The sequence below is a fragment of the Lissotriton helveticus genome, chromosome 7 (assembly GCF_964261635.1).
Source record: "Lissotriton helveticus chromosome 7, aLisHel1.1, whole genome shotgun sequence".
Taxonomy (NCBI): domain Eukaryota; kingdom Metazoa; phylum Chordata; class Amphibia; order Caudata; family Salamandridae; genus Lissotriton; species Lissotriton helveticus.
In genome coordinates this window covers 1,944,307,420-1,944,319,543 of record NC_136068.1, presented here as the reverse complement: position 1 = coordinate 1,944,319,543, position 12,124 = coordinate 1,944,307,420, and the positions used below count along the sequence as shown (strand labels likewise).

The following is a 12,124-nucleotide window of genomic DNA, read 5'->3' as shown; positions in this document are numbered from 1 at the left end:
TCGCGTGGGCAGCCGTGCGCTTTACAAATACAACACATTTACATTTACAATGCGGAGACATTTTTTCGGAGCAGTACCCCTGCACGTCGATAGATGGCGTCCGTTGACTCCGCATGCGGCGGCGGCGTGATCACCGGGATGACGTCACGGTATCTACTTAGACTCTGCCCTCGCGCACTGACGTCAGTTATTTCTATTTCCCCGCCAACCAGCACAGATCCGGAGAGAGCGGTACTTCCAGTTACTTTTTGACTGATCTTTTTCAACTTTTGTCAACTTCTATTTTTGAGTTGCTTGATGCCTGATGCCTGGTGCACTAGGGATGCCGCATCAGACTGGCTTCAAGGCTTGCGACTCCTTTCGCAAACTGATGTCGGTCACGGACCCGCACCTGGTGTGCCTTTGGTGTCTGGAGGTACGACCATGACCCAAAGTTGTGCTTCGACTTTCGGGCCATGAACCCGAAGTCTTTGCTGGAGAAGTCCCGAAAGCTTCTCGAGGCCTGGCAGTCCGTGCCGCTCAAGGTCCCAGTCGAGAGGGAGGTCGTGGGACCGGTCGCGGAGTTGTCCACACCACTCTTTGTCAACATATTAGTCTTCGGGTAAGTCTAAGCACAAGAAGAAGACGAAGAAGCATTGTCGCTCTTCGCATTTTCCCCGTCCATCGGCTGACGTGATGCAGGAGGTGGTTGGTGCTCTGCCTGCGGTTCCGCCCGCAGAGCTAGCTGGGTCGGCTCCAAGCTTTCTGCCCTTTCCGGGAGCCGGGCGACCTCTGCCTAACTTCATAGCTTTTACGAATTTCTCCACTCCATATTTGGGCAGCCGGATTCCGCGGGCCCGCAGACTCGGTTGGGGGCTCTAAGACTTCGAACTTGGCTGCTCCGGCCTGGGGCAGAGGGGCCCCCAAGGATCCAGACCTGGATCCGAATCAGTGCCTGTCGACCTAACGACACCTCCAGCACCGCTTCCGATGCCGACACCTCTGCCGCCTCCGATGCCGGTTGTGTCCCCAGCCACCAACGACCCCGTCCTCCCCCTCGATATGGGCACGGAGTCGGACAGCGGACCTGACACCGGATCTGACACCGATGGGCACTTTTGTGCCCCTGTTGTATCCTGGCGTTCCCTATTGCCCTTAGTGGCAACCTGGTGAGGATCAGGACGACTCGGAGGGATCTGTGGGCCCTCTTGCAGACCAGTTAGACGAACCGGACAGGAGAGAGGAGTTGGGTGATGCCAGTGGTCTGGACACCTCACCAGACCTTGGTATGCTTTCTCTCCCTACCGCGGCTACGTAGGAGGAAGCATCTTATGCAGTGGTGTTGCGTAGGCCGGCTCGAGGCCTTAAACCTCGAGCTTCCTACGGTGGCAGTCAGGACTAACCTCCTGACAGAGGTGCTTCAACAGGCAGCGGCCTCTTCGGAGACCTTGCTGATGTTCAAATATGCCCTCACGGACATCCTTCTGGGCACCTGGACCAGGCCCAGCACAGGGGCTCCTGTGGATAGGATGATTATTCAACGCCATCGAACGGCTCTGGGCGACCCCATATTCCTCTCCCAACACCCTACCCGTGAGAGCTTGATGGTTTAAGCCTCTACTTCAAGAACGAATTTCCTACTGCTCCCCTAGATAGTGAATCCAAAATGCTGGACCACCTTGGGAAAAAAATGTTTTCTTCCGCCAGCTTGGGACTGCGGTCTGTGAACACTGCATGTCTATTGGGCCGATACACCCACTCTGTGTGGGATTCCGTTGGGCAGGTGCTGCTTCGGTGCCCAGAGGAGGCCCGGGCCGTTCTCTCCCGTGCCGTTGCCGAAGGGAGAGATGCAGCCAAGTTCGCCATTCGGTGTGGGCTTGACACCCCTGATTCGCTGTGCAGGACGATTTCTAGGTCAGTAGCCTTGAGACGCTGCACCTAGCTTAGATCAACTGACTTTTCGAGCGATGTCCAATCTACACTTTTGGACATGCTTTTTGATGGCCGTCGCCTGTCTTGCAACAAAGCGGACAGCGCACCCGAGCACTTCAAGGTTTCTAGGGCTACGGCCAGATCCTTGGGCCTCCCTCCCACCTGTCCTGTTCAGTCTGTTTTACACCCCTTTTGTGGCTACGGAAGGGGTGCCCCACCACGTTCCGCCCAGGACTACAGGCCAGCGCAAACTGTTCAGACTCTGCACGGCTGGGGATGTGGGACCCAGTGTTGTGGGTCAGGGGGCCTGCGGGCAGGCCAGTCCACCAGTGCCCCCTCTGCAGCAGCCTCCAAACCCTCCTACTCCGACCCTTCAGGGCCACGAGTTGCCAGTGGGTGGCTGGATTCGCCATCATCTCCTTCACTGGCAAAACGTCCCATCAGACAGATGGGTTTTGCAGATAGTCTGAAGGGGCTACTCCCTCCCCTTTGAGACTACCCCTCCATCCATGCCACCTCAATTCCATTGCATGTCGGAAGATTACTTGGCCCTTCTCCGCCAGGAAGTTATGGCTCTCTTGGCCAAGGGAGCCATTGAGCGCGTCCCTGTGCCAGAAGTAGCTCGTGGTTGTTATTCCCACTACTTTCTGGTACCCTATAAGGACAAAGGCCTGCATCCTATCTCAGACCTCCGGGACGTCAACCGCAACCTCCGAAAGAAGTTCAAGATGTTGACGTTAGCTCAGGTTCAGTCTGCCCTCGACCCTGGAGACTGGATGGTGGCGTTGGACTTGCAGGACGCCTATTTCCACATCCCCTCCTGCCAGCCCACAGGCGTTAACTTCGGTTCATGGTGGGCCACAAGCACTTTTTTTACTGTGCTCCCCTTTGGCCTTACCAGCGCCCCTCGGGTGTTCACGAAAGTGATGGCGGATTTTCGCAGCTCATCTGTGCAGATCAGGGGTTGGAGTCTTCCCCTATCTTGACGACTGGCTGTTGAAGGCGGGCTCGCCCCAGGCTGTTGTCTCCCACCTCCAGACTACGGTAGACTTCCTGCACTCGCTGGGGTTCTCTATCAACGTGCCGAAGTCACACCTGACTCCCTCTCAGAAGCTCTTCTACATTGGAGCGGTTCTGGACACAATGCAGTTTCGGGCCTATCCTCCTGAGCAGCGAGTGCGGGATATTCGAGCTATGATTCCAATCTTTCAGCCTCTATCCTGGGTTTCAGTCAGAATGACCCTGAGGCTCCTGGGCCTGATGGCCTCCTGCATCCTGCTGGTCGATCATGCCAGATGGCATATGCGGGATTGGCAGTGGGACCTGAAGTTCCAGTGGGCGCAGCATCAGAGAAATCTCTCTGATTGCGTCCAGATCTCGGATGGCACTGCACCCCAATTGCAGTGGTGGCTCACGAACCAGGATTGGGTCAACTGCAGATCTCTTTCCCTTCCCCATCCAGATTTCACAGTGGTGACCGATGCATCGCTTCTGGGATGGGGTGGCAACATGGGGGAGGCGGAGATCAGAGGCCTCTGGTCTCCGTCGGAGTCTGAGGTCCACATCAACCTTCTGGAGCTCTGGCAATTCGTCTTACACTCAAAGCATTCCTTCCCTCTGACAAGGGAAGAGTAGTGCAGGTGTTCACGGACAACACAACCGCCATGTGGTATTGCAACAAACAGGGCGGGTGGGGTCGTGGACCCTATGTCAAGGGGCTCTTCACCTCTGGATATGGCTGGAACATCAGGGCATATTCCTGGTGGTTTAACACCTGGCAGGTTCACTGAACGCCAGTGCGGACGAACTCAGCCGCTGGTGCATGATGGATCACGAATGGGGTCTTCACTCGGAGGTGGTACAAGGTCACTTTCAGCAGTGGGGAGAACCTTGTTTAGATCTATTTGCCACCGAAGAGAACATGCAATGTCAGCAGTTCTCCTCATTCAAATTTCCAAGGTGGCACTCGCTTGGCGACTCTTCTCTTTGCAAGTGGAGTTGTGGTTTTCTATACGCCTTTCCGCCTATACCACTTATGCCCAGAGTGCTGAAGAAGATCAAGCGCGAGTCATTCTTGTGGTCCCGTACTGGGCTCGAAGAGTCTGGTATCCCGAGCTGCTCAACATGGCCTCTTCTGGAGGATCTTTTGTCGCAGCAGCAGGGGATGATCCTCCACTGAACCTGTCCAGCCTCCACCTCCTTTCGTGGAGATTGAGCGGCAACAGTGACAGCCTTTGACCTGCCTCCCGAAGTCTGTAATGTTATCTTGGTCTTTAAATATTCCCCTTTCTTTGACCCTCATTTAATGCTGTTTTTTGTTTATGTTATATGCGTCCCTCCACTAGGACGGTGTACGCCTGTGGATGGAACAGATTTGTGGCATGGTGCACAGCAAAGGCTGTTGTTTTCTCTCTCTGCCCCTTTTTCTAAGGTTCATTTGTCAGGGCTCTGGTCACTCTTAGGGGCTATCTCTCAGCCATCTCGGCCCTTCTTCAGCTGCCTGATCGGCCCTCTCTTTTCAACTCCCCTATTGTAAATAGATTTCTTAAAGGCATTACTCACCTCTTTTCTCCTATTCCCTTCGTAATTCCTCAGTGGGACTTGAACCTTGTTCTAACATGCCTAATGTGCTCTCCTTTTGAGCCACTGCATACCTGTCCTCTCAGGCTTCTAACTTTGAAAACTGCTTTTCTGGTGGCCATCAGCTCTGCTCGCAGGGTGAGTGAGCTTTAGGCTCTATCCTCTAAGTCTCCATTTCGAGCTGTTCATCCGGACAAGGTTGTCCTAAGAACCGGATCTTCCTTTCTTCCCAGAGGCGTTACTTCTTTCCACATTGGTCAAACCATCACGTTGCCCACCTTCTTTCCGCCTCCACATCCTTCAAAAGAAGAAGAGATTCTCCACAGTCTGGATCCAAACTGTGCGCTATCTTTTTATCTGATTCAGAAAAGGGGGTGGTGATGAACAGAGTGCCTGAATTAAGCAGACCACTCTTACCCAGTCCAAAGATCAGGGCTTGATCCATCACCGTTTTTTAGCTCACTGCACCATCCCAGCTCAGAACTTGGCTATATGCAAATTAGTCTGTTCCTGTCCCAGTGCATGATGGGAACAGGGCAAACCAAACTACCAAGCCAATTCTTGTACTGGGAAGGAAACAAGCTTCCGGGGACCGGTTTCTGCCATTTCAGGCGTCTTCGGCCCGGCTTGCTTGAATCCTGATGGTGCAATGAGCAAGGGACTCACATCTGAGTATACCCTTCCACGCTGATCTTTGGACTGGGTAAGAGTGGTCTGCTTAATTCAGACACTCTGTTCATCACCACCCCCTTTTCTGTATCGTTTTTGGCCACTATAGGCGTGGCAGGGTATACTCAGACATGAGTCCCTTTCTCACTGCTCCATCAGGATTCAAGCAAGCCGGGCCGAAGAGGCTGAAATGCCAGAAACCGGTCCCCGGTAGCTTGTCTCCTTTCTGGTGAAGAATTGGCCTTGTAGTTTGGTCTGCCCTGTTCCCATGATGCACTGGGCCAGGGACAGACTAATTTGCATACAGCCAGGTTCTGAGCTGGGATGGGGCAGTGAGATAAATAACGGTGATGGATCAAGCCCTGATCTTTGGACTGGGTAAGAGTGGTCTGCTTAATTCAGACACTCTGTTCATCACCACCCCCTTTTCTGTATCGTTTTTGGCCACTATAGGTGTGGCAGGGTATACTCAGACATGAGTCCCTTTCTCACTGCTCCATCAGGATTCAAGCAAGCCGGGCCGAAGAGGCTGAAATGCCAGAAACCGGTCCCCGGTAGCTTGTCTCCTTTCTGGTGAAGAATTGGCCTTGTAGTTTGGTCTGCCCTGTTCCCATGATGCACTGGGCCAGGGACAGACTAATTTGCATACAGCCAGGTTCTGAGCTGGGATGGGGCAGTGAGATAAATAACGGTGATGGATCAAGCCCTGATCTTTGGACTGGGTAAGAGTGGTCTGCTTAATTCAGACACTCTGTTCATCACCACCCCCTTTTCTGTATCGTTTTTGGCCACTATAGGTGTGGCAGGGTATACTCAGACATGAGTCCCTTTCTCACTGCTCCATCAGGATTCAAGCAAGCCGGGCCGAAGAGGCTGAAATGCCAGAAACCGGTCCCCGGTAGCTTGTCTCCTTTCTGGTGAAGAATTGGCCTTGTAGTTTGGTCTGCCCTGTTCCCATGATGCACTGGGCCAGGGACAGACTAATTTGCATACAGCCAGGTTCTGAGCTGGGATGGGGCAGTGAGATAAATAACGGTGATGGATCAAGCCCTGATCTTTGGACTGGGTAAGAGTGGTCTGCTTAATTCAGACACTCTGTTCATCACCACCCCCTTTTCTGTATCGTTTTTGGCCACTATAGGTGTGGCAGGGTTTACTCAGACATGAGTCCCTTTCTCACTGCTCCATCAGGATTCAAGCAAGCCGGGCCGAAGAGGCTGAAATGCCAGAAACCGGTCCCCGGTAGCTTGTCTCCTTTCTGGTGAAGAATTGGCCTTGTAGTTTGGTCTGCCCTGTTCCCATGATGCACTGGGCCAGGGACAGACTAATTTGCATACAGCCAGGTTCTGAGCTGGGATGGGGCAGTGAGATAAATAACGGTGATGGATCAAGCCCTGATCTTTGGACTGGGTAAGAGTGGTCTGCTTAATTCAGACACTCTGTTCATCACCACCCCCTTTTCTGTATCGTTTTTGGCCACTATAGGTGTGGCAGGGTATACTCAGACATGAGTCCCTTTCTCACTGCTCCATCAGGATTCAAGCAAGCCGGGCCGAAGAGGCTGAAATGCCAGAAACCGGTCCCCGGTAGCTTGTCTCCTTTCTGGTGAAGAATTGGCCTTGTAGTTTGGTCTGCCCTGTTCCCATGATGCACTGGGCCAGGGACAGACTAATTTGCATACAGCCAGGTTCTGAGCTGGGATGGGGCAGTGAGATAAATAACGGTGATGGATCAAGCCCTGATCTTTGGACTGGGTAAGAGTGGTCTGCTTAATTCAGACACTCTGTTCATCACCACCCCCTTTTCTGTATCGTTTTTGGCCACTATAGGTGTGGCAGGGTATACTCAGACATGAGTCCCTTTCTCACTGCTCCATCAGGATTCAAGCAAGCCGGGCCGAAGAGGCTGAAATGCCAGAAACCGGTCCCCGGTAGCTTGTCTCCTTTCTGGTGAAGAATTGGCCTTGTAGTTTGGTCTGCCCTGTTCCCATGATGCACTGGGCCAGGGACAGACTAATTTGCATACAGCCAGGTTCTGAGCTGGGATGGGGCAGTGAGATAAATAACGGTGATGGATCAAGCCCTGATCTTTGGACTGGGTAAGAGTGGTCTGCTTAATTCAGACACTCTGTTCATCACCACCCCCTTTTCTGTATCTTTTTATCTGGATCACAAAAGGCAATTCAGGGTGGATGACCTACTCTTTGTTGGCTATGTGGGTCCCAGGAAAGGTCGGGCCATGCAAAAACAGACTATTTCTCGGTGGGTCGTTCTTTGCATTAAGATCTGTTACTCTGTGGCAAAGAAGGAGCTCCAGCATGTCTGTGCACCCATTCCACCAGGGCGTTGGCAGCCACTACTGCTTTGGGACGTGGACTCCCCCTTCATGACATCTGCCAGGCACCCACATGGGCATCACTGCACACGTTTACCAAACACTACTGCCTGGATTCTCAAGTCCGGAGAGATGGCTTCTTTGGCCGTTCTGTTTTCCAGGATGTCCTGGTGTGAACTTAGTTTGCAGACCCACCTCCGGGGTTGGTATTGCTGGGGTATCTATTCTAAGGTAAGGAATCTATCACTAATAGTCTCTTTCAGATGAACAAGTTAATTACCTTCGGTAACGATATATCTCTTAGAGAGATATATTAGTTATAGATTCCTTACCCCCCCCCCACCCATCCTCCCCGTTCTGCAAACTGACTTCTAGGGTTAAGGACTTCCTTTCCCGGGCCCTAGTTTTGTGTACCAGTGGTCAGTGTCTTGCATGGCTCTGCGCTTCTGGCGTGGAAAGTCGTGTACAGAACTGACTTCCTGCCGACCACGACGACGAACATGGAGTCGGCCGACGCCACCTATTGACGCGCAGGGATACTGCAACGAAAACATTTCTCCGGATCCAGTCTGACGCCTGGGGGTAATTCTAAGGTAAGGAATCTATAACTAATATATGTCACTTACAGATATATTGTTACCGAAGATAAGTAACTTACCCTGCTATGTCTGGTGTCTAGTCCAGCACCAGACACACACAGTGGTCCACTTCATGGGACCTTCTGGCTAACAAGGAGCTCCTACGCCAGAAACATTGTAACACTGATGTGTTTTTTTCTTTCTGTTTGGTTTTCTTTTTGCGATATAGGTTGGATAACCAAAGATACGATCCAATAGTCAATACCACTTTAATAGAAGGGGACCTCTCTCCTCCCCACCATTCTGAGTGGGGAGGAGAGAGATCAACTTTCACTAAACTCAACTTTATCTGATTGCAATTTTTCTGGTCCTTAAGAAGTGCCAGGGATCTCTGTCCAAGACCAATAGCGGGCCAAAACATGTTGACCTGTTTAATTTTTTCACTCACATTCACATCTGACTACTAAGGGACATTACAGCCCACTAGTAGCGCCAACCATCAGGTTTTTTGTTCTGACAGAGGAATCAACCCATTAAAAAAACGTAGTACTGATATCCCCTAGTCAGTTTTATACTCACTTCCTTAAGCGCAGTCTCACACTTATCATACTGCGAGAGTATCAAAGTATCCCTGCCAATGTGACCCTTTAGAGGACCCGTATGATATGTAAATGTAAATGTAAATGTTTCTGTACTTGTATAGCGCACAGCTACCCGCAGTGGGTTTCCCGGCGCTTGTACGAATACCGCAAGGGAACCCTTCCTGGCTTTCCCTGTGAAGTGTCCACTCCTGGGCACCCCCATGGTGCAGACCAGGCATCCTTAGCGTTGTGGGGGCCGTTGTGGAGACTAAGTAAGCTATTGCCCAGAGTTGCAGCGCGGGACCCATGATTAGAATAGGCACCGATGCGAGAATATCCGGTCAGGGGAATTAATGAGCCCGAGACGCGCCGAGGCGGGAATTGAACCCTGGTCCCTGGCCAGAGCTCTGCATCGAGGTCTGCCTGCTCTAACCATTGCGCCACACTTCTCCACACAATTGCAGCGCCGGCCCGACAAGGAGCATCCGCCCTATGATGAAGCATGGCATATCTTGGGATGTGTGAGGGCAACAAGTAATAGTCTTAGATCCTCTTCTTTCTTGAGATTTCACTTGAAACAGGGACCCCCCCTATTTGGAGGATACTTAGCTTTGGAGCGCAGGCACTGGACCGTTTTTTCGCTCTTTGTTACCCTTCTCTTAGTTACATTAAGCACGTCGGCTCAGCCTAGGGCACAGCTTTCCAAACTTTTCATGTTGGTGACACACTTTTTGGAGGTGCATCATTTTGGGACACAGTAAGGCAGTGTAGCGAGCGATCGTAGCGAGCGAGCCCTAACCACTTAAGGGGGTTCGGGAGGGTTCTCACTAACTCTGTCTGTTTCCCTCTCTAACTGTCTCCCTCCCTCTCTCTCCCTCTCTCTTCCTCCGTCTGTCTCTGTCTGTCTCCGTATGTGTCCCTCTGTCTACCTCCCTCTGTCTCTCTCTGTCTGTTTCGCTCCCTGTCGCCCTCCTCCCTCTGTCTGTCTCCCTCTGTCTGTCTCCCTCTGTCTCCGTCCCTCTGTCTCCGTCTCCCTCCCTCTGTCTCCCTCCCTCTGTCTCCCTCCCTCTGTCTCCCTCCCTCTGTCTCCCTCCCTCTGTCTCCCTCTGTCTGTCTCCATTCTCTATGTTTTCCTCTGTCTCGGTCTTCCTCCCTCTGTCTCTCTCTCTCTCTCTCTCTGTCGCCCTCTGTATCTCTCTCTGTCTCCCTCTGTCTCCGTCCCTTTGTCACCCTCCCTCTCCCCCTCTCTGTCTCCCTCCCTCTGTCTCCTTTCCTCTGTCTCCCTCTGTCCCCTCACCTGGCTTGAGTTTCAGCCTGGGCAGAGACAGCTTCCTGGACACACACAGCCGCACCCCAGTACTTTTGCAGGTCTTTGAAATACCACTTACTGCTTTGTTGTGAATCTCTTGGCCCCCATAGAGCAGAGTGTCAGGGAGTCCGCACTGCTGCATCGGTGTTTGCTGACACTCTTTCAAAGGAATGCCTCTTAATTAGCAGCAGTTATGTGCTTAGTGCCATTAATACCGGTGTCATCCCGCGACACACCCACCCTTTGCAGGCGACACAGTAATGTGTCGGGACACAGTTTGGAAAGCTCTGGCCTAGGGGATTACCAATTGTTCTTTATATCGCTATCTTTTGCTTATATCTAAAAACATCACACAATCATGGAGTGCAATTTAGGGCTAGGTTTTGGCGAAGATATAATTTCTGACATACTCAAAACACCATCCATTCTTGGAACAGATGGGAACACACCGACCTGCAGCCAAAAAGGAGATTGAAACTCAATTGGGTCTCTCAAAAAGCAGCAGGTGAAGATAGCATTGCATGGCGTTGTTATGGCAGAATATCTCTGAGCAACGCATTAATAGTGACCACAGCACCCCGTCTCTTTCTGGAGGACAACCTGGCATGAATGGAGCCAGAGAGCATGGAAATGAACATGCGACTGGCTAGTTGGAATGTGCGAAGGCAACAAGTATTAGTCTTGTTGACTATCTTATCTACATCCCAGATCCTCTCCTTTCTTGAGATCCTCACTTGGAACAGTGACCCCCTATTTTGGAGAAGGCCTCCTTCCACATCGGCTAAAACATAACGCTGTCAACATTTTAGCTCCACCCCATCCTTCTAAGGAAAAGGAGAGGCTTTACTGTCAGGGTCCGAAGAGAGCGCTGTCCTTTTACATTGATCGTGCCAAGGACCAGCGGGTGGATGATCGGATCTTAATCAGTTTTAAATGAGCGAAAAAAATTCAGGGATGTGCAGAAGAGAGCCATCTCTCAATGGATTGTACTTTGCTCACAATCTGCTACACACTAGCTAAGAAGCAGCCTCCTGAGGGCTTACGGCCCATTCCACCAGGGCTAAGGCCACTACTACTGCTTTTTGTTTGAGGAACAATGGTCCTAAGCATAGGAAACAGTATTCGAGCGAATCCAGTTATAGACCACGATGTGTACTAAAAGTTCAATTCCAATGCCCAGCCGGACATGGAATATTTATTTTGTAATTGTAAAAGATTTTTTGAAATTTGAACACACAAAAAATAAGAGGGCACAGTCCTGTACCCAGTTTGAGGAAAAGAAAGGAGTTAGGAAAGGTAGAAGGACAAGTTTTCAGGCAATAACTTTTTGGAGCAAAAGTGTGGCATGCATCTTAATACATTGTACTGCAAGCTCTACATGTCAGTGACAGCAATATATTCACACAATGGTACAATTGCGACACTGTTTCTGAAAGTCGACGACGTTTCGATCCCTCGCCCCTAAGAAAGCGGGATCATCATCAGGACCAATAATAATTGCCTGTATTTATGAATAAAGCTTTGAGGTGGCGCATACTCGAGTGCCACGGATTCAATTGTCTCAAGTCTCTCAAAGTAAAATACGCTGAAACGAGACCCTGCTAGTGAAGGTGAAAGCATGATCAAGTTGGGAAGACGATGCTTGTCCGGAAGGGGAATAGAGCGGGATATTCAGTGAATCAATGCTTAGGCCCGCGATGGGATGCCTAGCGTGGCTTCAGTGGTGTCGTTGGCGCGATGGTCATACGATCCAGTCGTGCATGGTAGCAGGGACATTGGTCCTGATGATGATCCCGCTTTCATAGGGGCAAGGGATCGAAACGTCGTCGACTTTCAGAAACAGTGTCGCAATTGTACCATTGTGTGAATATATTGCTGTCACTGACATGTAGAGCTTGCAGTACAATGTATTAAGATGCATGCCACACTTTTGCTCCAAAAAGTTATTGCCTGAAAACTTCCATGTCCGGCTGGGCATTGGAATTGAACTTATAGTACACATTGTGGTCTATAACTGGATTCGCTCGAATGCTGTTTCTTATGCTTAGGACCATTGTTCCTCAAGAAATAGTTACCCGCGGTCCGAAGCGATCCTTCCGGGTCCCCTTGTTTTGTTTAATTTTAACTACTACTGCGTTAGCATCTCGGGTATCGGTCCTTGA

General features: G+C 51.1%; 1 protein-coding gene across 3 annotated transcripts in view; it reads left to right on the top strand.

Annotated features, from left to right (window-relative positions):
- Positions 1 to 12,124, top strand: part of LOC144770959 (uncharacterized) — a 267,516-nt gene that overhangs the window by 159,005 nt on the left and 96,387 nt on the right. The gene's annotated exons all lie outside the window — the stretch shown is intronic.